The 24,542-nt window shown below is 44.2% G+C and overlaps 1 protein-coding gene across 1 annotated transcript in view; it reads left to right on the top strand.

The window, feature by feature from the left end:
• The first annotated feature begins 423 nt into the window (after positions 1–423).
• Positions 424–24,542, top strand: part of LOC144753009 (beta-1,4-galactosyltransferase galt-1-like) — a 176,176-nt gene continuing 152,057 nt past the window's right edge. The window contains exon 1 of the mRNA XM_078640817.1: positions 424–461. The gene's annotated coding sequence lies outside the window, so the exon portion shown is untranslated. The remainder of the gene's footprint in view (positions 462–24,542) is intronic.

Genomic DNA, 24,542 nt, shown 5'->3' with positions numbered 1-24,542 from the left:
GCGCACGGGTGGGCAGATGCGTCGCAACTCTTCTGGCGCATCTCTGCTGATCAGCCAGAAGTTGTAAACCTGCCCCTGGGTGCATCCTTGTATTTACCGGCAGCAGTGAGGGCGGCACATTTTCTATCCGGCCAGGGCGCCATCCGAGCAAGGGCCGGGTCTGTCGGAGGAGGGAGATGGTCCCTTTTATTTCCTCCTCATAGCGCGCGACACGAGCCTCCTTGCAAACGTGTGATGCTCGCTTGCAACAATCTTCTTGTGGGAGCGGAACCAGGCCAGTATAAACAATTGGTTCAACCTCACACCGTGCCTGTCATCCTCCCTGTATAAACTAGTGTCGCATGCGTGTGCAGGATACCCGGTGGGACAGCGCACGTTGCTCTGGTGACATTCACACCCGAAATAGTGAGGGAAAACGCATTGAAGGCTGCAAGTAAGACTCTCTCTTGGAAGATAAAGAAGTAAGTCTCTCTCTTCGATGGTTCGTGTGAGGGTCCTGTTTTCCTGCCTCTCTCCTGTGTGCTTCCATCATCTGGCATACACGCTCTCTTCCTCAAAGCCCTCCTCTCTCTCCCTCCCACCGCCTCTTGTCCCAGACTGGCATAAGGCAATCTGGCAGTGCCAGGTGAGCTGGCCTCGGGGGTGGGTCGGCTTTAGCTGTTTCTGTAATTGTCGCTGGTCCGGTGGCGGTGGGTAGGTTTTTACTATTGAGTTTTCCGAGATCAAAGAAATTGCGCGCGCCAAGCACACCTGTGTGCAGTCTCCCATTTCGTGCGAAGCCCTTGTACGGGTCTTCGTGTCCCCTGCTGCACGTTGAAGCATCTTTTTCGATGTATGAGTGATGCATATGTAAGTAACTGGGAACTTTTTTCGTTTGTGCAGAGCTTTCCCTATCTATTTCTCGGTACTTTTCTCTTCTGCGCCTCTTCCCACTTCCTTCCATTGACGCACTTTTAATGTATTCTATATGAAGCATCCATTGATATGTGATGGGTGAAACAACAGCAAGGCCTCATTAACATGCAAATGGTCTTTTAACACCTTAGCTGCGGGGGCGGGGAGGGGGGCCGCGCGCGTCGCCGCCGTGCTGGTGACGAGCTCAGCTCGTCATGAAGCGCAGCGGAGCTGTCCTGATGACGAGCTCAGCTCATCACGGCTGCCCCCGTTTTCAGAACGTTCAGCACAGCGAGGAAATTAGCCCCACGTGCGAACGTTCCAAAGGCCGTGACGAGCTGAGCTCGTCAGCAGCACCCATGAGGTTAAAGGCCTGTGAAATGCTCGGGTGCAGCTGTGTGTGTGCCCGGGAAGCTGTCTCATCCTAGGCCGCCGCACACGACGGCGGGTGTTGGGGGGGCTGGGGCTGAAGCCCATTGAGTCCAATGGGTGTTGCGCGCCTCACAAGGAACCTTCTTCCATCTCACATCTGGCCAGAGAAAGCACACCTTCTGTTCGGTGCTTCAAGGCGAGTCGTCCCACAGAACAGGAATCTCCTTCAGTTTTTACAAATCACAAACATCCATTCTTTTAATTTTGAGTGAAGAGGTACAAACATGCAGCATATATATCCTGTTAGGCAGCTTTTTAGAGAGCACTATCAACAGAGAGAGAATACTGGTGCTGAGCAGGTGTGAGTCTATGCGCTTTTATGGCTCCGACGGACTACTAGAAAAGCCAGGTCTTCACCTTCTTGCATAATTCAAGAAGTGAGGAGGACGCTGTTATGTGTAGCAGAAGGTTGTTCCATGCTTGAGGAGTGATTTCGGAGAGGACTCAACAGCCGGATCTGGTTTCCCGTATGCATGAGATGTGTGCAAGTTGGAGTCCGGATGAGTGGCGGTGTCTGGAAGGTATGAGAAAGCAGATGCAGTTGTTGGGGTACGCTGGGTCAGTGTTATATAATGCCTTGAAAGTGTGAGTGACGAGTGTGAATTGTATTTTTTTGAGTATGAGAATCCCGTGATGACCCTGCAGGTGTGGTGTGATGTGAGAGCGCCTTGGGAGGTTGAGAGTAATTTGGGCCACGAGGTTCTGAATGTTCTGCCAAAAAACTCTTAAAGAGTTTCTAAAAAAGAGTGAGTCTTGCAAGGCTAACCAATAATTAATAATTGGCAAGAATCTCCCATAAAGAGAAATAAATGCATAAGACAAATACATCTTTCTGAAACTAATTAATTAGTCAAAGCATACATTTAGAGTTTAACATCTGAATCTAAACCTTTTCTATTTATTCTTCTCTCTGCCCTGATCTGATCAATCTGCCTGGCTGTGCTTTAGGAGCAAGACAGCCCGCCCTTCACAAGTCCACAGAGGAATGTGATCTGCCCAGTGGCAGCTGGTGACATTTGAAAGCGGTGAAACGTAACATTATTGTCGTACTGCACTGTGGCGAGCGAGCGTAGCGAGCGAGGTCGAACAACCTACGGGGGGTTTGGGGGTTCCCCCCCCCAAGAAAATGTGGAAAAAAGAGTGGACAAATGGTGCATTTTTAAGCACATTTGAGGTAGCAGAAAGGTTAATAAAGTAATTAGTGCTGGGCCTAATAAACATAGATCAGTAACTGCACCTCCGCTCTCCTCACTTCACACAGCTTTGCTCTTGTACCTTCACCCACCTCCACAGAGACCCATGCTCACTCACAGGTGAACACACACTTCTCTACTGGCATTAAAATATGTTTAAATAAATACAACAATTACTTTTCCATAAACATATTGCACGTTTTATAAAGTGGTGCACTGTTAAACAGTCAATACAGGTAGAACCCCTAAAGTCTGCCTATTTCCTGCCCATTCTCTGCTACAGGGTTATGCCAAATCACTCCACAAACACTGGCAAATATGAAAAATGATGCGATTGTTTCAGGATCACACTGTGCATCAATGGGGAACTGAGATGGTGTTGCTTCTATTTGTGACTGAATGATATCTATTCCAAATTACACCGAACCTTAAAATAAAACAGTGTTTAATAAGCATGCAGCGCTGGCGTTCCTTTCACACTCCTCAATGTCCATCGCCAAAGGAGTATTTTGCTGACACTACTCTGTACCCAGGCATTCTGAAAGGTCATGCTGCATCCTGGAAAATGCCTACACTTTGAGGGAATGCAAAAGTTAAGTAAAACTTGGAATGTAAAAATGAACATCTTTGCTGTTCCCAAGCTGAGAGGTTGGTTTTTGGCAGCTACGTCTGTCGTCCAGTGGTGAGACACAAAAGTGGGGCCAGGGCAGTTAGAGATGGGTCACTGGCCCCACCTGCCGCCCACCTAGAGATGACACTTGTCAATTGCACGTAAACCTGTCTTAGACCAAAGGCTGATGGAACTGCATGTAAACCCCTCAGTCTGCGGCCCACTGCTGATGCAACTGACTCAATTCCCCTGTCTGCAGACCCCGTATGCTTCCCCCTAGACTGACGCAAAAACAGTTTCCAATAGCCTTCCAAGAATTACTCCCTCCTTGCACTACAGAGTATAACAGTCTGATCACTTAAAGGCACCCTACGTGAATGATGTGCTGTCACTGCAGTTCGATAAAAAACTAAACAGGCTGACTGCCTATGCCAGGGCACAAAACAGAGCCCGATTAGAGACCCGTTTCGAGGCCCCCATTAAAAAACTGCATGGGCTCAGACTCTGCTCACTTGAAGCTCCTTCTTTGCGATGCTGCACGTTTGAGCAAAATTAATTTAATGCATTTGACTTCTGGCCTCCTCACATTCACATATGGTCTACTCTGAGATATCGCATCAGACACAGGACAGGAAGTGGGCAGACATAACGGGCCTTGCAAGCCTCTGTCTTAGGAATTATTATTACCAATCAATTGCAATATTTTTTTGGGAGATTTACATGTATTTTAGACAGTCAGATGCACATTGCCGTACTCATAACTGGGCTCTAACTCTGATTCATTGATGGAGTCAAATGACCATCTGGTTGGATTTGTTATCATATGGGTATCAATTATGTTCTAAAGTGGTTTTGATTTGAATAGCCTGATGTGAGTCATTCTCATAAAAAAGGATATGTTCCATACTCTCTAATGATTAGACTAGAGAGGTGGCATTGGGTGAAGGAACACTGAAGAGACAGCTTTTTTGCGTTTATTGGGCTATACTTGGAATTTCCGAGCGGTATACCACCACCTCCTTAATACTAACTTAGCACGGTTTGCTGTATTCAAATCTACAATTGCTACCCGATTTTCACATCACAGTGCCATGATTGCAGGGTTTGAGTTGGTAGAGTGGCATTGTTTGAAGTTGTTAAGTGTGGTCATGGGATAACTCGACCTTGTACCTTCATGAATAGAATTGGTAAAAATGGCACACAAAGGCGCACAGGGCCTCAAAATGTTTGCTGCCCAACAAACGAAACCAAAAGTTACCAACAAGTTGCACAACAATGTAAGTACGCCACCAGGGCAAGGCGGTAGGCAGGCCTCAAAGCCCCCCCCCCCCAACTACCCACCACGGAATCAAAGTCACCATGCCGGCCGGGCCCCCAGCCGTCAGTAAACTAAATTATCGAAGCAGTGACAAAATTAAAAACAATACTTAAACAGTTTAAGTGTTGTTTTTCATTTTAAACTGTCTTCGGAAGTTCGGGCACAAATGTTTTATTCTGGGGTCCAAGACCAGACTTTTTATCCCTTCGAAAATCATGTAGAATCAACTTGAAATCAGGACTTTGGACGATAAACCCTAGCCAGCACTCTGCATCAGATACAGGCCTGGCCTGCTGAATGACTTTCATTTTCCTATCTAAGAGTATGTTTATCTTATTCTGTAAAACAAATTTGAATTGTTGTGCACATCGTAAGTCCAGCACGTTGGTCTGAGTCCCAACGACAAGGGTGTCGTAGCCAGCTGTGGATTGAGCACGCCGGCTGTCCGGCAGCTGACAGACTGGTTAATGTTGAGCAGAGACGTGTCCGAGTCCTGGGGGGGCAGCTTTGAACCATGCTGTGTGCCGCGAGGCGCTGGCCTCTCGTGTGGGGATTGTGAATAAAATCCTGCAGGAGAACAAGATGGCTATGGCTTGAGGGCTGCACCGGGAGCCACGGAATGCGTGTTGCCGTGTTTCCTTCCTTTCCACTTGTGCCTGGGCCATGGGCCCTGCCCCTGTCTGTACGTATGAGTCTGACCTGCCCTGCGCCGAGTGTGTAAGTAACATACACTAACAAGCGCCAAAGCCTCTAATGCCACCCCTCACCACTACAGAATCAAAGTCGGGCCCCCAGGCCTCAGTAAAGTAATAAATTATCAGATTCGCACTCGCAGCAGTGATACAACTGTAAAACAACACTTAAACAGCATTGCCCCTATAATTAAGAGGTTGTTGTGGGTGGTGGAGGCCGGGTCGCTTACTCTCTTTCACTTACCCATGTTCCGAAGTGATGACCTCGATCTCCATTCTCAACTAAGCCGGGCTCTTCGTCGTGACCAAGAGGACTGCACTACACAGCGTGGCAATAGCTATGAGAGCACGCACACGCCACGATGAAGCAAGCCAAATCTAGAAAATACTGGATTTGGACTCCTCCCCCAGACCCCAGCAAACCGATCACTGAAAACAACAACAACTGTTGCTGGGTCTGGTGGAAGAGGCAAAGGCGGCACTGCCACACCTCCACAAAGTCTAAGCTTGCCCCCCAGCCCCGCCCCCAGCCATTGGAATTAATAGAGGGCCTCAAACTCCTCCCTGGGCCACGGGAATAACGCCCAAAATCGAAATGCTATTCTGCAAGTGAGACACAGGCTGCACCCACCAGTGTGTCAGCACTGCCCTGCTTTCTGGCTCCAGGTCAAAGAAATCTTCGCCCAGCCAAAAGCATGTGCAGAGCAAAGGCCAACCCACACCACCCCGAAAGAAAACCCCACATTTTCACATGTTTGTTCACCCAACACTAGCAGCCAGCACAATTTATTGCCAGCTGTTCAGTGTTTTCCATCAGGCCTTTTTTTTTGTCCCCCAGGGTGGGAGGGCGACGCCCATCTCGCCTGTGTGCACCAGCCTCCCCTGGATCTGCTTTGCTAAAAATATGACGTGCAAGGACTTCTCTAGTAAAATATGAGGAAGAACCCCTCCCACTGACTCTCCTCAGACGCAATCTCCTTCCACGACGTTTCTCGTACCTAACCCATATGATGTCTGGTCTAATCTGCTCCCTTTCAAAAGCTCACATGCCCCCTAAAGCCTAACACGCCTCCAAACAGGTAATTATTTATACTCTAATTCTTGGCAGAACCCACTAATAATGTTTCAAATCCCAGCAAAGCCTGCACTGTGACTGGCCAGCACAGATGACCAGAGGGTCTCACCATCCTGTTCTCATTGGAAATTTCAAACCATACCGGTTTTAACAAAAGAAGCATTAATGATTAATACAACATGTTTCAGCAACATTTACTAGGAAAATAGTTTCAGTCTATTTCCTCGTTCCTGTCACATTGCACGCAGGATGGGCACATACCACAAACACTGATATATTTTCAGAATAACAAGATTGTACAGTTCATGGTAGCCTTGATTTCTTCCTCCACCTGAGGCACATGCGTTTTTCAGCACGATTCTCTGCCATGCTAGGTTCTTAAGCAGCCATTTAATGGTGGGCCCTTAGACAAAAAGAAACATAAAAGAGTATTAACTTTATGTAAATAAACCTATTATGTTTTTCCAACCCCATACTAGTACCCTGTATAAATGATTACCTAGCAAAAGCTATTAATTAAAAGCAGCTTTTCTATTATTTGTGCACAACATGCAAAAATGTGCAATGTACAACATAGTATAAAACATGCACTAGTGTAAATTTTCAATGCACACACAGTTAATACATACTTATAGCAACAGGCTCTAATGTTTTAGATAGCTTTTCATGCAAAAAGCATTTGCCCCCGTATAGTGATGGTGCATGGTTAATTAATAAACATACAAGGAAGATGTGTTATGAACTGAATATACATGTCTAAATATGCAGCATAGCCAAAGTCTATTAAGACAGGAACAGGGGGTGTGGATTACAAGGAAATGGAGTTGGGAAGAGAGAACACATTCCATGATTACCTGCAAAGCTCAAAAGGCCACTGAAATGTGTGTGTGTATAGGCATTTATATAGCGCACTACTTACCCGTAGGGTCCCAAGGCGCTTCGACCGCTGCGAAACCCTTCCTGGCTTCCCTGAGAGATGGTCCCTTTAATGGGTATCTCCAGGGTGAGACCAGGCATCCCCGGCGGTCTGGTGGGGCCGTTAGTGAAGATGAGGCAAGCTAATGCCCAGAGTTGCCGAGTGTGATCACTGATCAGAGTGGGCACCGAGGCGAGAGAATTATCGAGTCCACTGACCCTGGAACAGAAACCTGCCGCGCCGGGAATCGAACCCTGGTCCCGGGCCGTCCTCTGCTCTCGGGTCTGCCGCCTCTAACCAGTGAGCCACACTACTTCACAAATTACGAGTTTTCTCTACACTGCAAAAACACATGTTAATTCAGCACAAGCATTTCAGACCTGACTAGGCCTCATTTCATGTCTCATGTGCCATGTGTTTTCCACTTGCACCAAAATCAGCGTCATTTTAAATGCAGTCTGTCTGAAGCACAAAAATAAAGCAAAGCCTGACTCCAGATTAAATCTGAGCCACATCAACGGTGAAGTGTTGTTCCTGAAGATTATGATTTGGTCTTTTCGGTGTTCAGTTTCAGACAGTTGATCTTCATACAGTGGGTGATTTCAGTCATACATGCATTGTGCTTGACCCAGTTACAGGGCTTCTTGTCTGTGAAGGAAGGGATGAGTTGCATGTCATCGGCATATAAGAGGATGTTGATGTCATCAGAGCAGATGATGCTGACTAGAGGGCTGAATCCCAATGCCCCCTGAACCTCTATAAGCTCCCAAACCAAACCTGCATCCAATAACTGGAAGGATGCCCCCGCAACTGCAACCGAATGCAACACCCTGACCAACTCCAGGGTATTGTGTCATTTGGGCTAGGGGTGCTGGGAGCCGAGTGGTGGAGACTCTTGGAATTTCCAGAGTCAGAGTCGGTTGGTTTTGAGCGAGTCTGGTGCTCACGGGAGACAGAGTCTGTTTTAGTTACTGAGACAGTGCATCACAGCACTGATTGTGCCACCCACCTGAGTAGCCCTTTAAGCATGTCTCAGGCCTGCCATTCCAGAGCCTGTGTGTGCAGTTTTACTGCCACTTCGACTTGGCATTTAAAACCCTTTGCCAAATCTTAAACTCCCCTTTTATTACACATACGTCTCCCCTAAGGTAGGCCCTAGGTAGCCCTTAGGGCAGTGTGCTGTCTAAGTAAAGGCAGAGCATGCATTTTTAGGTTTTGCATGTCCTGGTAGTAAAGAACACTTACATTTGTTTTTCACTGCTGTGAGGCAGTTGAAAAGGTAATAAAAAAGATAAGAAAAGACGGTGCACCTGGACCGAACGGTCTTTCAGGAGCCATTTTTAGAGAAGATCCGGTATATTGGGGCAAAATTTTATCCAATTTGTTCATTGAATGCCGATTGAAAGCAAAGGTGCTGGATTCATGGCGAGGCTCTTTTTTACATCCTATCTTCAAAAAAGGAGATAACACAGACCCAAAAAATTATAGACTAATTGCCCTTTTAGATGTTGAAGGAAAAGCCTATGCCAGCACCTTATTGAATGAATTAAATAGTTGGATCAAAGAGAATGAAATCCTCCCCTCCTACCCGACCGGATTCCGCAAAGGCTGCTCCACAATTGACAAAATCATGGCCATGTCGTATCTGAACCAGCACGCTAATTGCAAAAATAATAAACCAATCTTTGCATGCTTCGTTGACTACTCAGCGGCCTTTGACGGAGTGCCTCGACACAAGCTTTGGAATAAGTTGCGCAACTGGCATATCCCAGTAGGTCTTCTTAGCGCCATTATTTCATTGTACAGTAACACCTGGATCAAAGTGAAGCTAGCAGATAACACCATAACGAAGAAGTGTTGGACAAACTGTGGCCTAAAACAGGGATGCGTTCTTGCCCCCACATTGTTTAACTTATATACGGCTGACCTGGGGAAGAAGCTTCAACATGCTAGTCTTGTAATTCCGAAAATTGGAACCAACAAACTGCAAATATTACAGTATGCAGATGACTTGGCGGTAATGGACCACACAAAAATCGGGCTACAAAGGGGCCTAGATGCACTCAATAACTACAATGAAAGAAATGAACTTATAATAAATGCTCAAAAAACTAAAGTAGTTATTTTTGGACACTATCCAAAAAAGGCTCTTTTGAAATGGTATGTGGGCAAAGAAATCATCGTCACAGCAAAATCCTATAATTACCTAGGTTGCTGGCAAAGTGAAACCGGTAAAGCAACAATACATCTACATAAAATGAATGCTAAAGCAAATTCAACAACGTACGCCTTATGCAAATTAAATAAGATAATGCAAAGCCCAACAACTATTCCGATTCGGAAAGTAATACAAGCAAAAATTAGGGCAATTGCGAGTTACGCACAGCAGGCATTCCCTGGTAAAATGGAATTAATGTTAGACGAAGCACAATGCCAGACCTACAAACGCATTTTCAAACTGCCCAAACACACACGCAACAGCCTAATTCATCTAGAATTCGGTCTGAAGCAACAACGTAGAGAATGCCTGGGAACGCATGCGAAATACCACTACCAAGACCTAACAGCTCCAGCTGGAACCCTAAAGAGCATGCTGAAGCCAATTTTTGGGGAGTTAATTAACCCATGGTATCGTTACACAGAGGAAGCAGTGGAAATACTGGGATTAGCAACAGAAAATTGGGATCAGGGAACGGTAAACTACCTGGCCATCAAAAATTCAATCAATAAACAATGTTATCAACTGTCGCACCAAAGTGATCTAGCAGAACAGGCAACAGGAAGAGGCTCACCTTGGCTGATAAAATCATTCGCCGGGAGTAAAATCCAGCCATACCTGAAGCAAGCTCTGGGAAGGAAAGCACTAAAAAACATTATATGGGCCAGACTGGTGCCCCTCCCTATTAAGGAATTAAATCCCGGGTGGAGATCTCTAGAAAAAAAGAATCAGATGCAGAATCTGTGATTATCAATTTGAATCTTTGCTACACTTGATTTGTTGTTGCCCCGGTATGTCGCAGTCCCGTAGAATTCTTTTAAAACAAATATGGCTCCGGTACGGGGTACGGACAGTGAAAGACAACTTCGGTTCTCTTTTCCTGTACTACACCACAGGACTTGGCAAGATTTGGGAGATACATGGCCGAGCTGCGTCTTAGGCTCATGGAACTAGAGGGGCCAGGCATTATAAAAGGCAACATGGTCTGCTAAACGAGTATTTTCCAACAAGGCAGAACCGACAATGAACTGACAATGAACTGACAATCATTCGCAGACTTTTTAAAATGTATATAATATATCCTCTTACTTAGTTGCAAGTAAACCCAATGTTCTTTATTTAATAAGTATGTATTTTTAAAACCATTATCTCAATTTGCTTTTAAAATCGCATGTAAGTTATATTGCAGATGGTTTTAAGTAACTGTGCAATAAAATAAATAAATACAAATACAAAAAAATACAAATACAATACACTGCTGTGAGGCCTACTACTCTCATAGGTTAACATTGGGAATTCCTTATTACACTTTTAAACTGTAATTCCTGATTGAGAAGTAGTGGCTCTATCATGTTTCATATCATTGAAATGGTAATGATAAATCCTCTTTGATGGAAAAGTTGGATTTAACATTACTATTTTAGAAATGCCACTTTTAGAAAGTTTGTTTAAACTATAGGGGTTACGTCCGTTGAGGGGGCCTGGTAGGACGTTTGATACTTTTTTTCTAAGGGGTTACCTGTCCACCAGTTTATGTACTGCTAATAATTTCTGCAGATTCAAAATACAACGCCATGAGTCATTGCACTATACTTTATCGATTGTATTCATTCAACTTAATTTGAAACAAAAATTCATTACTTTTGGTGCATGAGAGGAATACACATTTCATTCGACTTTATATACATTTATAAACTCATAACAAACATCTATTGATCAATTCATAACAAAAAAACATTACAAACAAATCATACAATTACACCAGTCGGTGATACAAAATGCCTGCCAGCGCTAAGACTATTTTCATTATGTACTTCAATATGGCGCTATGACAGGCAAGCTGCGGGGAAAACTTTTTTCAGGAAGTTCGCTCTCGGGGTATATTTCATGTAATAACACCCTCACTAGAGTCCCAATTGATGTAGGTCCCTCGCAGGCAAATATAGACGTGCCGACGCGTTTCCAATCCCCCTCTGCTCTAGGGGATTATCATCAGGGCTTAGACCACGGTGTAATCTATATAATTAAAAAAATAATAAATTGTCAGACACACAATATGTCACCCTTTCTCTCTCTACTTCTAGTGAGCAATTTGGGTAATGCTTTTTGAGTACCTTATATTCTTCGATATGGTTTGGTCATTTATTGGTTCTTCTTTTATACCTAGACATAATCAAATTGATTGTGTAAGTATAGGGGTACGAGTCTGATCATTAGAGGCAGATATTTGCTCAGTTCTATCTGTATTAGTTAACTTACTGGAGTCTTCACACATCTGTTCCAGTGACTCCCACCTTGTATCCTTATTTTCAATTGAAGTCAGCCAAGGCGATTTATGGGGGCTTTTGATTCCACCCTAAAACAAATAGATTGGGGTCATTTAACAAAACAATGTCACTCACTGTTTTCGGCATAGACCGAGCTTGCTCTGACATCTCTCTTACTTCGGGAAGTGGTTCCTCATTCGCAAGGGATTTTTATCGTCCTCATCATCCTTAAGGGTAGTCATAACATCCTGGAAAAATCACAAGGGCGGAGCTTTAGTCAAAAATGTAAACACTCTTTTATGTCATTTCTTACTAGCGCGGCGTGCGCATAGCATCGTTATCTCAGTATTTCCGCTGATGCTGGTTTGATGTACCGGCACTCATGCCTTTGGAGTATGTCTATTACCAGCGCGGGAACATAGGCATTTAAATTCTCCTCATCTCTATATTTTTTAACCAGTGGTGGAGCCCTCCGTGCATGTCTGACAATTCCCTCTCTTAGTCATTAGGTTTGTTGCAAAACTGATACGCGCATACATTTCGCTTAGCGGTTCATTTCAAATGGCTTCACTTACATTTGAACGGTGTTCTTTGAGCATCGGTTTATGAATGGTGTCTCTCAGCAATCACGCATCACGCTGTGCTTGTGCTGGCTCTGCTTAAACACGTTTCTTCTTCCTATTGCTTGCCCTTTGGAATTGTGGTACTTGTAGTAACTCAGTGTGAGATTCATTTCACTGGCGAGTAGAAGTGTATTACAACATTAAGGATATTTTATAGATCGTTAATCATGTTATCGCTTGATTCAACTCTGTTAAATCATTCAATCCTTTTGTTGTGCAGTGAAACTTCAAAATCAAATATGCTTCTTTTTTTGCCAACATACTCTCCGTGTTTCCACCACGTGGGGGTGGCTTGACGCTGGACAAGACTGTCCATTCAAAGTCTCTTTCTGAATGGTTATGGTTTGCAAAATGTTGTACCATCGGGGCAGTTAGGACTCGATTTTTGGTGCGTGATCGATGTTGCACAATTCTCTGATTCACCTGTTGTGCTGTTTTACCGATATATAACTTCGGACAGAGACATTTGATTGCATAAATGATATTCCTTGTTTTACAGTTGGTGAATTCTGTATGGGTCCCTTTGATGCAGTCATGTGTAAACTCTTGACCTTCAATTGTCATACTGCAGACTGAGCAGTTGCTGCACTTGCGATGACCTTCGATGGGAGGTAAATTCCACTGTGTGCGCAAGTTATTACCTTTTTGCGATGCTGATCTTACATCTGCTAAACATCATTTTTTTTTTAATACATATATATGTTAACTTAATAATATTAAAAATATCCAATATTTTTAGCCTTGGATAGTGGGAGGGTAAACATTACTAAATTCCACTCCAGTGAGTGCAACAGTAGGGAAAGCGTTGGATAGCGTAGGGGTAAAATTACTATTCCCACTCCATTGAGTGCAACAGTAGGGAAAGCGTTGGATAGCGGGAGGGTAAAAATTACTATTCCCACTCCAGTGAGTGCAACAGTAGGGAAAGCGTTGGATAGCGGGAGGGTAGAAATTACTATTCCCACTCCAGTGAGTGCAAAAGTAGGGAAAGCTTTGGATAGCGGGAGGGTAGAAATTACTATTCCCACTCCAGTGAGTGCAACAGTAGGGAAAGCATTGGATAGCGGGAGGGTAAAAATACTATTCCCCCTCCAGTGAGTGCAACAGTAGGGAAAGCGTTGGATAGCGGGAGGGTAAAAATTACTATTCCCACTCCAGTGAGAGCAACAGTAGGGAAAGTGTTGGATAGCGTAGGGGTAAAAATTACTATACCTACTCCAGTGAGTGCAACAGTAGGGAAAGTGTTGGATAGCATAGGGATAATAATTACTATTCCCACTCCAGTGAGTGCAACAGTAGGGAAAGTAATGATTTAATATTTAAATACAAATACATTAATTATCTATACCAACAAAACATTTATTAAAAGTAATTACCAATTACATAATACTTAATAATTAATTATTTATAAATAGTATATATTTTAAAATTAAGCACCTATTAATAAATAATTAACAACAAATACATTTGTAATACCAAAAATTAATAAGTATTACAAACAATTACCAATTAATAATTAATTACCAGTAAATTAATTATCAATACACAAAAATAATTTCAATAATTACTTAATTACAATTAAATTACTTCCCACCCTATTCCCCTTTAACCCCTTACCCGCTCCAAATAATAAATGAATACAATTAATATAATTGTCAATTAATCAATCACTAAAAATGAATTACCAATTATTAAAAATTAATTACCAATTAATAATTAATTAACAATCAATTTTTTATCAATACCAATAAATGCCAATAAATAATTACATAATTGCAATTAAATTACTTCCCACCCTATTCCCCTATAAACCCACAACCCGCTACAGAACTAAAATGCTAAATAAAATTATAAACAATTAATAATTCCCAAAAATTAATATTTAATTTACTATAATTAAATTACTTCCCACCCTATTACCCTGTAAACCCACAACCCGCTACAGAATTAAATTACGCAAAAATTAAATAACATAAAATGGATTAATTAAAAAAATGTAAACATACATTACTAAAATAATACATACTTTTAACACATATACTAACACTTAAAACACTATAAAAAATGCGATATTTTTAACAACTATATTATGACTGTCGATATTACTAACTTCGATATTATGAAAATTGATATTTCTTACCTGAATTTCGGTATTCTGCACCACTATATTTTTGAAATTCGATATTCTGTCCATTCTATATTAAAAAAACTCGATAATCTGTCCAGTGGATATTTTTTTCTCGATATTGTGACTAGTCACCATTATAAAATATATACAGAGTGAAAGAACTGGAGGAGCCAAGGGTGTGTGAACTATTTGTAGCCGAAAAAGTGGTGCAAGTTCAGCAAAGGGTGTGAAGCTATTGTCGGCTTACTTTTATTGTGGGTGTCCGGGAGGTGTTTGTCTCCAGGATGGTGACTCATCTTCATATACGAAGTATTGTGATGAGGAGGAAGACAGACAACCTGGTCATGAAAGCTGCCAGCTTCTTTTGTTGCTCTGTGTCTCAAATAGAAGCAGATTAGCCTAAGGCAGAAGTACATCTCTTTGGAAAATTATCAAAATAAACGATGATACATAAACCATTCATTTGCTTTGCACTGATGCTTACAATGGCATTTGAAGCAGTACAATTTGACATGGGTTTATGGACCCAATCACAGAGACACATCAAATCAAGTGGTTGTAGTAAAGAAGAGACAGCACAAGTAAACTAATTGTAGATTTTATCACAAGACACAAAGGTTTCATATTATGCACGTTCAAAGTGCATCAGCTACAGACATTGCCACATGATCATCAGGTTTACAAAAAAAGCTTTAAAAAAGTGGAAACCCTAGACCAATTCCCTTTAGAATGTCCTCCAACATAGCCACAGCACAAAAGGCCTTGGAAGCTGTAATCCCCCTGAGTCAGGCGAAAACTATGCAGCTTCCAGCCCCACTCTGACCATCAATAGCTTAACCCATCTACTGAGATGAGTGGCCGTAACTGGTGCAAAAGGTTTCCACAGGGATATGAGCAACTGATGCACAGGAGGTCTCACTCCCACCATTACCTGTAAATTCTGCTTAAGGCACCATACAACACACAATTTAGGGTGAATAGGACAACTAAGAATATGGAAACTCACTCCTGTGGGTGTGAATAGTGTAGCAGAAATGTCCAAGGCTCTAACATATGAAACCCTAATAAAAGAGAACAAACACGTTTGTCTACGACCTCTTAAGTGAAAATAAGTCATCATCAGGCCTGGAATCAAGTGTCAAACCAGAATGACATTCCATATCACCATATCTCTGGATTTAGCATGGCTCATATACCTCATACCCTTCAACAACCTACACATCAATGGATCAATCCACTTTCTGATGACCTACCAAAATTGCTGATATATCACAATTAGTCCATTACAATTTCTGTTCTGCCGCTCGGGACGCAAAGAAATTTGACACTGCTGCTACACCCCTGAAATGGGATCCAAACGCCTTCCCAAACAGCAGCCAATCCATCGCTCCTAGCCTCATATGTACTCCTTAACCATGCCAGTGGCCCAGGAAGCTTCCGTGTAAAAGTATCCTGAAGCCTCCTGCAAAAGTCCAGGGAGGTGTTAGTCCAGAGACTAGTCACTGCATTCATATAATCACCCTGTGACTGGCCTGTGAACACAAACTGGGGGGCAGATTTACAAGCCCCTTATGCCACATTTGCACCGCCGTTACGTCACTTTTGTAACGCAGCGGCGGCGCAAAGCCAGCGCCATGCTGCGGGGTATTTACAACGTGACGCATCTAAGGAGATGTGCCACGTTGTAAAGCCCTGCGCCACATTTGGGAGTTCTGGCACGGGTGGGAGCGTTCCGGCACAGGAACACCGCACAAAAGTGGCTGAGTGAAATCTACAAGATTGCACTCAGTCACATTTACGGCCATGCTGCGTCAAAACCCTGTGCCTGCTTGGAGCAGGAGTAAGGATTGACGCAGCATATTAGGCATAGGGGCACCCCAAGCCTTGCTGGAGCTGCGTCTCGCTTGCGCCACGACTCCAGCAATGTGCCGCCTTTCCGCCGGGGGATGCGTCATGCATCTGCCCATCCGTGCGCCATGGTGCGCTGCATTGTAAATGCAGCGCATCAGTGGTGGCGCACGGGTGGGCAGATGCGTCGCAACTCTGCTGGCGCATCTCTGCTGATCAGCCAGAAGTTGTAAACCTGCCCCTGGGTGCATCCTTGTATTTACCGGCAGCAGTGAGGGCGGCACATTTTTCCATCCGCCCAGGGCGCCATCCGGGCAAGGACCGTCTCTGTCGAAGGAGGGGAGGGTCCCTTTCATTTCCTCCTCATAGCGCGCGACACGATCCTCTTTGGAAACGTGTGACGCTCGCTTGCAACAATCTGCTTGTGGGAGCGGAGCTAGGCCAGTATAAACAATTGGTTCAACCTCACACCCTGCCTGTCATCCTCCCTGTATAAACTAGTGTCGCATGCGCGTGCAGGATACCCGGCGGGACAGTGCACGTTGTTCTGGTGACATTCACACCCGAAAGAGTGAGGGAAGACGCATTGAAGGCTGCGAGTAAGACTCTCTCTCTTCAAAGATAAAGAAGTAAGTCTCTCTCTTCGATGGTTCGTGTGAGGGTCCTGTTTTCCTGCCTCTCTCCTGTGAGCTTCCATCATCTGGCATACACTCTCTCTTCCTCAAAACCCTCCTTTCTCTCCCTCCCACCGCCTCTTGTCCCAGACTGGCATAAGGCAATCTGGCAGTGCCAGGTGAGCTGGCCTCGGGGGTGGGTCGGCTTTAGCTGTTTCTGTAATTGTCGCTGGTCCGGTGGCGGTGGGTAGGTTTTTACTATTGAGTTTTCCGAAATCACAGAAATTGCGCGCGCCAAGCACACCTGTATGCAGTCTCCCATTTTGTGCGAAGCCCTTGTACGGGTCTTCGTGTCCCCTGCCGCGCGTTGAAGCAACTTTTTCGATGTATGAGTGATGCATATGTAAGTAACTGGGAACTTTTTTCGTTTGTGCAGAGCTTTTCCTATCTATTTCTCGGTACTTTTCTCTTCTGTGCCTCTTCCCACTCCCTTCCATTGACGCACTTTTAATGCATTCTATATCAAGCAGCCATTGCTATGTGATGCGTTCGTACGTTTTGTAAATAAAGTATAAATCCCACGAGTATTCCCATCTTCAGAACACGCCCGCTGGAGTTCAGTGCAGATGGCTGCGGATGACGAGGAACAGGGGCGCAACTAGTGGCGGGGCTAAGAAAAAAATTCGGGTGGGGGGGCTGAATCTTTAAGCAACAGGCAGTGTAGAGCTGCAGGGGCTCTTAGAAGGGTTGAAACAACAGCAAGGCCTCATTAATTAAAATCATTGCTAAAACCTCATGACCAAATGCAACTCTTCATTTAAGATTTCGTTTCATTGGCGCTTTATGTTAGAAATTGTTTCAAAGGCACGAAGAAAAAAGTTCACTAAAATTATTTTCTAATGTCCTAAATATTTTACTTTTAATTGAGTGTAAACCCCTTCTTAAATTGTTTCCAGTGTAATAGCGCATTGGATCTCACAAGCATTGGAAAAGTGCTATAGAAATCAAACATACATAACACAATATCACAAACTTTCTTGATCAATTACATTTTTAAAGGAAAATCATGTATATTATTTGTCCTCTTATAAGTTAAGCTCTGACAAGCTATGGCTGCAGTGTGTTTATCAGTAGGGAGAGGGGTGAGATGCAAATTTGGCCTTTCATCTGTCCCGCACCAAGTCGTTTACACCTTGCAAATGGGTTGAAGGGAACTGGACAGCAGGGGGCACATGAAGAAATTAAAAAAAACCAAAGCTTTCGCCACTTTTCAAAAGTGTTTGGATGGACAACAGAGCACAATAGCCCAGCGTGCAGGTCTGCTGAAAGAATCTCCTGTGTCCAGGAGGCTACAGCAGCCCGGGCTAGAGAGCACAAAAGGAGGAGGGGCATTGCTCAATTAGGAGATGTTAAGGGGAGATTAGCACTCGAGTGCTTCACAAAAGCGGACAGACTCCTTAGCTGCGTGTCGTGCTTTTTTTTAGAATCCAAATTAAGTTGGGCTGCTGGTCCATGAGTACCGGTACTGTCTTTGAGACAAGAAAAAGTTCCGGTACTCAAGCGCAGAAAATTTCGAAGTGCCAGTACTCAGTACCGGTGAGTACCGGCCCATTTAAAGCACTGGGTGTGGCTGTGTGTGTGTGTCTGGGAAGCGGTCTCATCCTAGGCTGCCACACACGACGGTGGGTGTGGGGGGAACTGGGACTGAAGCCCTTTGAGTCCAATGGGTGTTGCGTGCCTGACGAGGAACCTCCTTCAATCTCACATCTAGCCAGAGAAAGCCCACCTTCTGTTCGGTGCTTCAAGGCGAGTCGTCCCACAGAACAGGAACCCCCTTCAGTTTTTACAAATCACAAACATCCATTCTTTTAATTTTGGGTGAAGAGGTACAAACATGCAGCATATATGTCCTGTTAGGCAGGTTTTTAGAGATCACTATCAACCGAGAGAGAATCCAGGTGCTGAGCAGGTGTGAGTCCAGGCACTTTTAGGGCTTAGACGGACTACTAGAAAAGCTAGGTCTTCACCTTCTTGCATAATTCAAGAAGTGAGGAGGACACTGTTATGTGTAGCAGAAGGTTGTTCCATGCTTGAGGAGTGATTTCGGAGAGGTCTCAACAGCCGGATCTGGTTTCCCGTATGCGTGAGATGTGTGCAAGTTGGAGTCCGGATGAGTAGAGGTGTCTGGAAGGCAGGAGAAAGCAGATGCAGTTGTTGGGGTATGCTGGGTCACTGTTATATAATGCCTTGAAAGTGTGAGTGAGGAGTGTGAATTGTATTTTTTTGAGTACGAGAATCCCGTGGTGACCCTGCAGGTGTGGTGTGATGTGAGAGCGCCTTGGGAGGTTGAGAGTAATTTGGGCCACGAGGTTCTGAATGGTCTGCCAAAAAACTCTTAAAGAGTTTCTAAAATAGAGTGAGTCTTGCAAGGCTAACCAATAATTAATAATTGGCAAAAATCTCCCATAAAGAGAAATAAATGCATAAGACAAATAAATCTTTTCGAAACAAATTAATTAGTCAAAGTATAAACTTAGAGTTTTAGCATCTGAATCTAAACCCTTTCTATCTGTTCCTCTCTCTGCCCTGGTCTGATCAATCTGCCTGTCTGTGCTTTAGGAGCAAGACAGCCCTCCCTTCACAAGTCCACAGAGGAATGTGATCTGCCCAGTGGCGGCTGGTGACATTTGAAAGTGGTGAGACGTAACAATATTGTCATACAGCACTGCGGCAAGCGAGCGGAGCGAGCGAGGTCGAACAACCTACGGGGGGTTTGGGGGACCCCCCCCATAGAAAATTTGGAAAAAAGAGTGGACAAACGGTGCATTTTTAAGCACATTTGAGGTAGCAGCAAGGTTAATAAAGCAATTAGTGCTGGGCCTAATAATCATAGATCGGTAACTGCACCTCCGCTCTCCTCACTTCACACAGCTTTGCTCTTGTGCCTTCACCCACCTCCACAGAGACCCATGCTCACTCACAGGTGTACACACACTTCTCTACTGGGGATTGAAAAGTAGACAGACAAATACACAACTAGCAAGCAGACACATCTCAATCTTGAAACTGTAAAGCAGAGACACCCAAACAGATCTTATAATAGGAATTATAATGCAGACAAATAGTCAGACACTCAGCTTCCTCCCCCTTCCATCTCAAGTGTTCAAGCTTGTACCTCTGAAAAACCACGCTGCATGCATTCTAAAAGCCAGGAAGTAGTTAGGGGTATAAGGCATCAAAATATGTTTAAATAAATACAACAATTACTTTTCCATCAACATATTGTACGTTTTATAAAATGGTGCACTGTTAAACAGTCAATTTCAATTTCAAGGATTCTTTATTCGATGATTAAAAATCATCATAAAAGCACATACACGTATACATGATTAAAACATTCATTAAATCATTATCAGAATCCCGATTATAATAATTATTTTTACACATTACAAAAAGGGAAAGGGGATTTGACACTTTAAAAGGATTAATAACAATTTTTAGACATCATTCCTCTCCTCTGGTTACCCTTAAACGAACCGCCACTTTAATAAAATTCATTATGCAGCACAATGTTAGAGGATCAGATGCTTTCTGTAAATAAATTAAGGCCTCTTTAGCATGTTCCAGGTTGGCTTGTTTCAAAATTTTCACTAGAAATCTACGCCTAGGCATGGAATAAAAAGGGCACAGGAGTACAAAGTGAAGGGAATCCTGCGGAGACCTATTGTCGCAGCCGCAGGTTCCCTTCTGCTCAGTTGTAGTTGAGAACCCTGCTGGTGATGACAATATGTATGGGAGTAAGTTTAATCTGAAGCGACACATCAAAATCCGTCCTGAGCATTGTGCATGAGGTACAAATACGGCTCCATTCCCTCGACACTCTTAACCATGTTGTGAGACCTCACTGACTTTTTGAGCCCTTCAACCTCTGCTCTCTGTTGCTCTTTTTCCTCTAAAAATGCTTTTTTTTACTAACATCTTGTGCTGGGATACAATTGCTACAGGGTTGGTGAAAAGATTCCTGTAGCCAAGGGCCTCTAAGGTGCTCTTTACATAATTGAGCCATGGTATTCTCATACATTTATCCCTTTCTAAGCAGTCAGTTAGAATTTCTCTGCTTAGAAACGCATCAGGGTTGACCCAAATTTTTAACCAGGCCACTATTGGCCTAAGTTTTACCAGATCTTCTAGATAAGGCCTCCCTAATTCCCTGTGTGCTATAAAACCAGCGGTGCTTGGTGGTACCCTCAGGATGGTTCTTAGGTATTTATTTTCTTCCCGCTGTATTCTTTCAGTATTAACAAAGCCCCATACCTCTGCCCCATAAGTCACTTTGGAGCAGCATGTGGAGCTATACAGGTTCATCACCTGTTCAGGGCTCCATCTTCCTACCCTCCTACCATAACTTGCAATTGCCCCGTTGGTGGCGATCATTTTGCTACAGCGCTCCTCGACCAGGGGTTTGAATTGTAAAGCCCCGTCAAAAGTTACACCTAGATAGGGAAATGTTGTAACCTCTTCTATTTTGTGGTTTCTTATCGTGTACATAAATTTGGTGCAGGGTTTGTTGCCAGCCAACAGCACGTATGATTTGCCCAAATTAACAAAAAGGTCTAGGGAGCCCATAAATTTAACAAATCCGTCAATCAGAATCTGTAAGCTCCTAGGCGTGCGTGCGAGCAGGACCGCGTCGTCTGCGTAAAGCAGAACGGGGATATGACGCGTCCCCACCCTTGGGCAATCTGTCTTTAGATTTAACAAAAACTGCTCCAAATTGTTTATATAAAGGGAGAATAAAAATGGGGCAAGAATACAGCCTTGCCGTACCCCACTCTTGCAAGGAAATGAATCGGTCAGCCCCCACTCCGTATTAAAACGGACTTTGGCAGAGGTATCAGTATGAAGTTCCCTTAAGATGTTAATTAGGCCAACCTCTATCCCCATGAGAGTCATCATGACCCAAAGTTTCTCCCTATTAACATGATCGAATGCTGCTGCCAGATCCATGAACCCCATATAGATGGATTCATTGCTGGCCACGGTGTATTTGGCTGTCAGCATATAGAAGTTCAAACATTGATCACTAGTGGACCTCCCTGTCCTGAATCCATATTGAGTGTCCGAGAAGATGTTATATTCTTCGGTCCACTCGGACAGTCTATTAAGGATGGCCCTTCCCAGAAGTTTGGCAGATACATCAATCAGGGAAATCGGGCGATAACACTTGGGGTCATCCCTATTGCCCTTCTTGAATATAGGGACAATTATGGCCTTAGACCAGGATGGCGGCAGGCCACAAATAATGGCGGTATTTATAACCCTAGACATTATGGGAGCCCAGAGTTCGACACAGCTCAAAAACAAATCAGGGGGAATGCCGTCAGGGCCAGGGGCTTTGTTTTTTGTCAATCCCTGTATTCCAGCCGTGATCTCCTTAATGGTGAACACTACTGTAGTGCCCTGATGTGAGACCTCTGAATGCTCTTCAGTGGTTCCTGGCTCGTAGTTATACAGCCCCTTATAGTGAGAGACCCACTGTTCTGGTAGGATATTTGATCCTACCTCCGGGATATTATTTTCCTGGAAAGTAGGTTGGTTAATAATTCTCCAGAACCCGGACATGTCCCTTTTTTCCCCCGCTTCTCTTAGATATGCCCACGCTTCTCCCTGTAGAGCTAATTTCCTCCTCTTGGTCTCCCTCTTATATTTATTCCTACACACCATGATTTGTTGGTTGTCCCTTGGTTTGTTTTTAAGGCTGCTTTTGAGCTCCCTCAAAGCCTTTGAGCAGTCTCTATCGAACCAACGTGGGTTACAGTGATTCCTTGTGGGCACACTAGTTTTTAATAGACCGTCTATAAGGTCAGCAATCTGGCCAAATGCTTCAAGCAACCTCGGACCTTGAACATCCATATCTAAACAGTCATCAATGGCGGGTTTACCAGAGTCCATCAGGGATTTGTAAAAAGTTTCCCCATCTATTTTGGACCACCTTAGTCTCCTTCCCTGGTCTGTTATCTTCTCAGTAATTGTGCCTTGGTATCTACTTTTCGGGCGCGCCAGATACAACAACCCCAGTACAAGGGGGTTGTGATCGCTAAAACTACTCCATTCTATCCCTACACTGATGACTCTATTTATTAAAAATCTAGAAACTAAGATGTAGTCAATAATGGATGAGCATCCTCTGCCCTTGAATGTAGGTGGGAGGCTGCCATCCCTCTGCACACCCATCATATTGATAGTGTGCTCTAGATCATGATTAAGCCGTAGCTTACTAAAAGCTAAACCATCCGACGTGTGGGAAAAATGCGGCCCATTCTCTACAGGGCAATGAGACCATTCTGCATTTTTTGGGACCAGTGCCGAGCATAGGTGACAATTAAAGTCTCCCATGACCAGCAGAGCAGGTACCTGCCCCATTTTCTGAGCTATAATTTCCTGACCCAGTCTATCATCCAATTCTCCTACAAATGAGGTATGGTCTCCCCCTGCCCCATTGTTGTAAATATTAAAAACAGACAGTCTTAACCCCTTCCCATTGAACCGTACTGCTTGTATGGCATGGGAATTCCAGTCCGTTGTGGACCAGCTGCCCGGAAGGTTTAGATCTACATATATGGATAGTTCTCCCATGGCTCTCCCCGATCTCGTTTTTTGTGCCGGAACAAAAAAACATTTATACCCCTGCATGTGGAAGTTGCTATTATCAAGGGCCCATGTCTCCTGGAGGCTAATTACATGGAAATTACTAATGTAATTGCGCCACTCTTTGTTGTTAAATTTGGCTGCCAAGCCTGCTATGTTCCAGGAGATAATTCTCAATGCCTCGTAGACCTGCTCTATTCCCCCATTAAGCTCAGTTTGTTCCACGGTCTCCACCCCACCCAGTTCCGCCCCGTTTCCTCCCCCTAAAGGTTCAATAGCTGTAACCATGGGCACGTCTGCCTCAATCCCCCGAACCCTACTAGGTGAAGTTTGTTGTACCAGGGGGCTTTGCTGCTCAGGTTCCGGTAATGAGTCCCCTGTGTTTACAACTACTGGAGATACATTTCTCATTGTATTGGTATTACTGCCCGTGTGTCAATCAACCCCCTCAAGTCCGCTCAGGCAACTAAATCGATTGAAGTCATGGAAGGGTAACACCGGATGGTGGAAGACTGGTCGAGCATTAAAATCGTGGTGTCTACCCCTCCTGGCAACCCTCGTCCAGTTATCATAGGCTTGATTGGGATGCATAGGGGTAGGGGGGAAGAAAAACGACACATGACGGTCTGAATTGTTGATTCGAGTGATCTGTTTTTCCCTCGACATATATGAGTGACAGTCCCAGCATCACGAAAACTCACCAGGATACAATCCCCTATTATAGATTTGTATGTTTTGCCCACCCAAGGTACCCTTCTCACCATAATGATTTCATTATTGAGGTGTACCGGAAGGGGTCTGTTCACATTCAGCCACTTGATAACCTTGCTTTTCAATGAGCAGACGTTCTCAACTTCGCCCACTTCAAGTGGGGGAACCCCAGCCATAACGACCATAAGATAGTTTGCCTCTGGGGGGAGATTGGGTCTACGGGGCCTAGGGAGAGGCTTAACTGGAGGTGGGGAAGCAGAGCTACCAGTGATTGGCATAGGGGGAGTTAGGGCTACAGGTGAGGGTGGCCTATTAAGGTTTAGTGGATGGGCTGGGACTAACTTAGCCATAAGAG

Source organism: Lissotriton helveticus, chromosome 5_1, assembly GCF_964261635.1.
Source record: "Lissotriton helveticus chromosome 5_1, aLisHel1.1, whole genome shotgun sequence".
NCBI classification, from domain to species: domain Eukaryota; kingdom Metazoa; phylum Chordata; class Amphibia; order Caudata; family Salamandridae; genus Lissotriton; species Lissotriton helveticus.
This window is presented reverse-complemented; position numbering and strand designations above follow the sequence as displayed.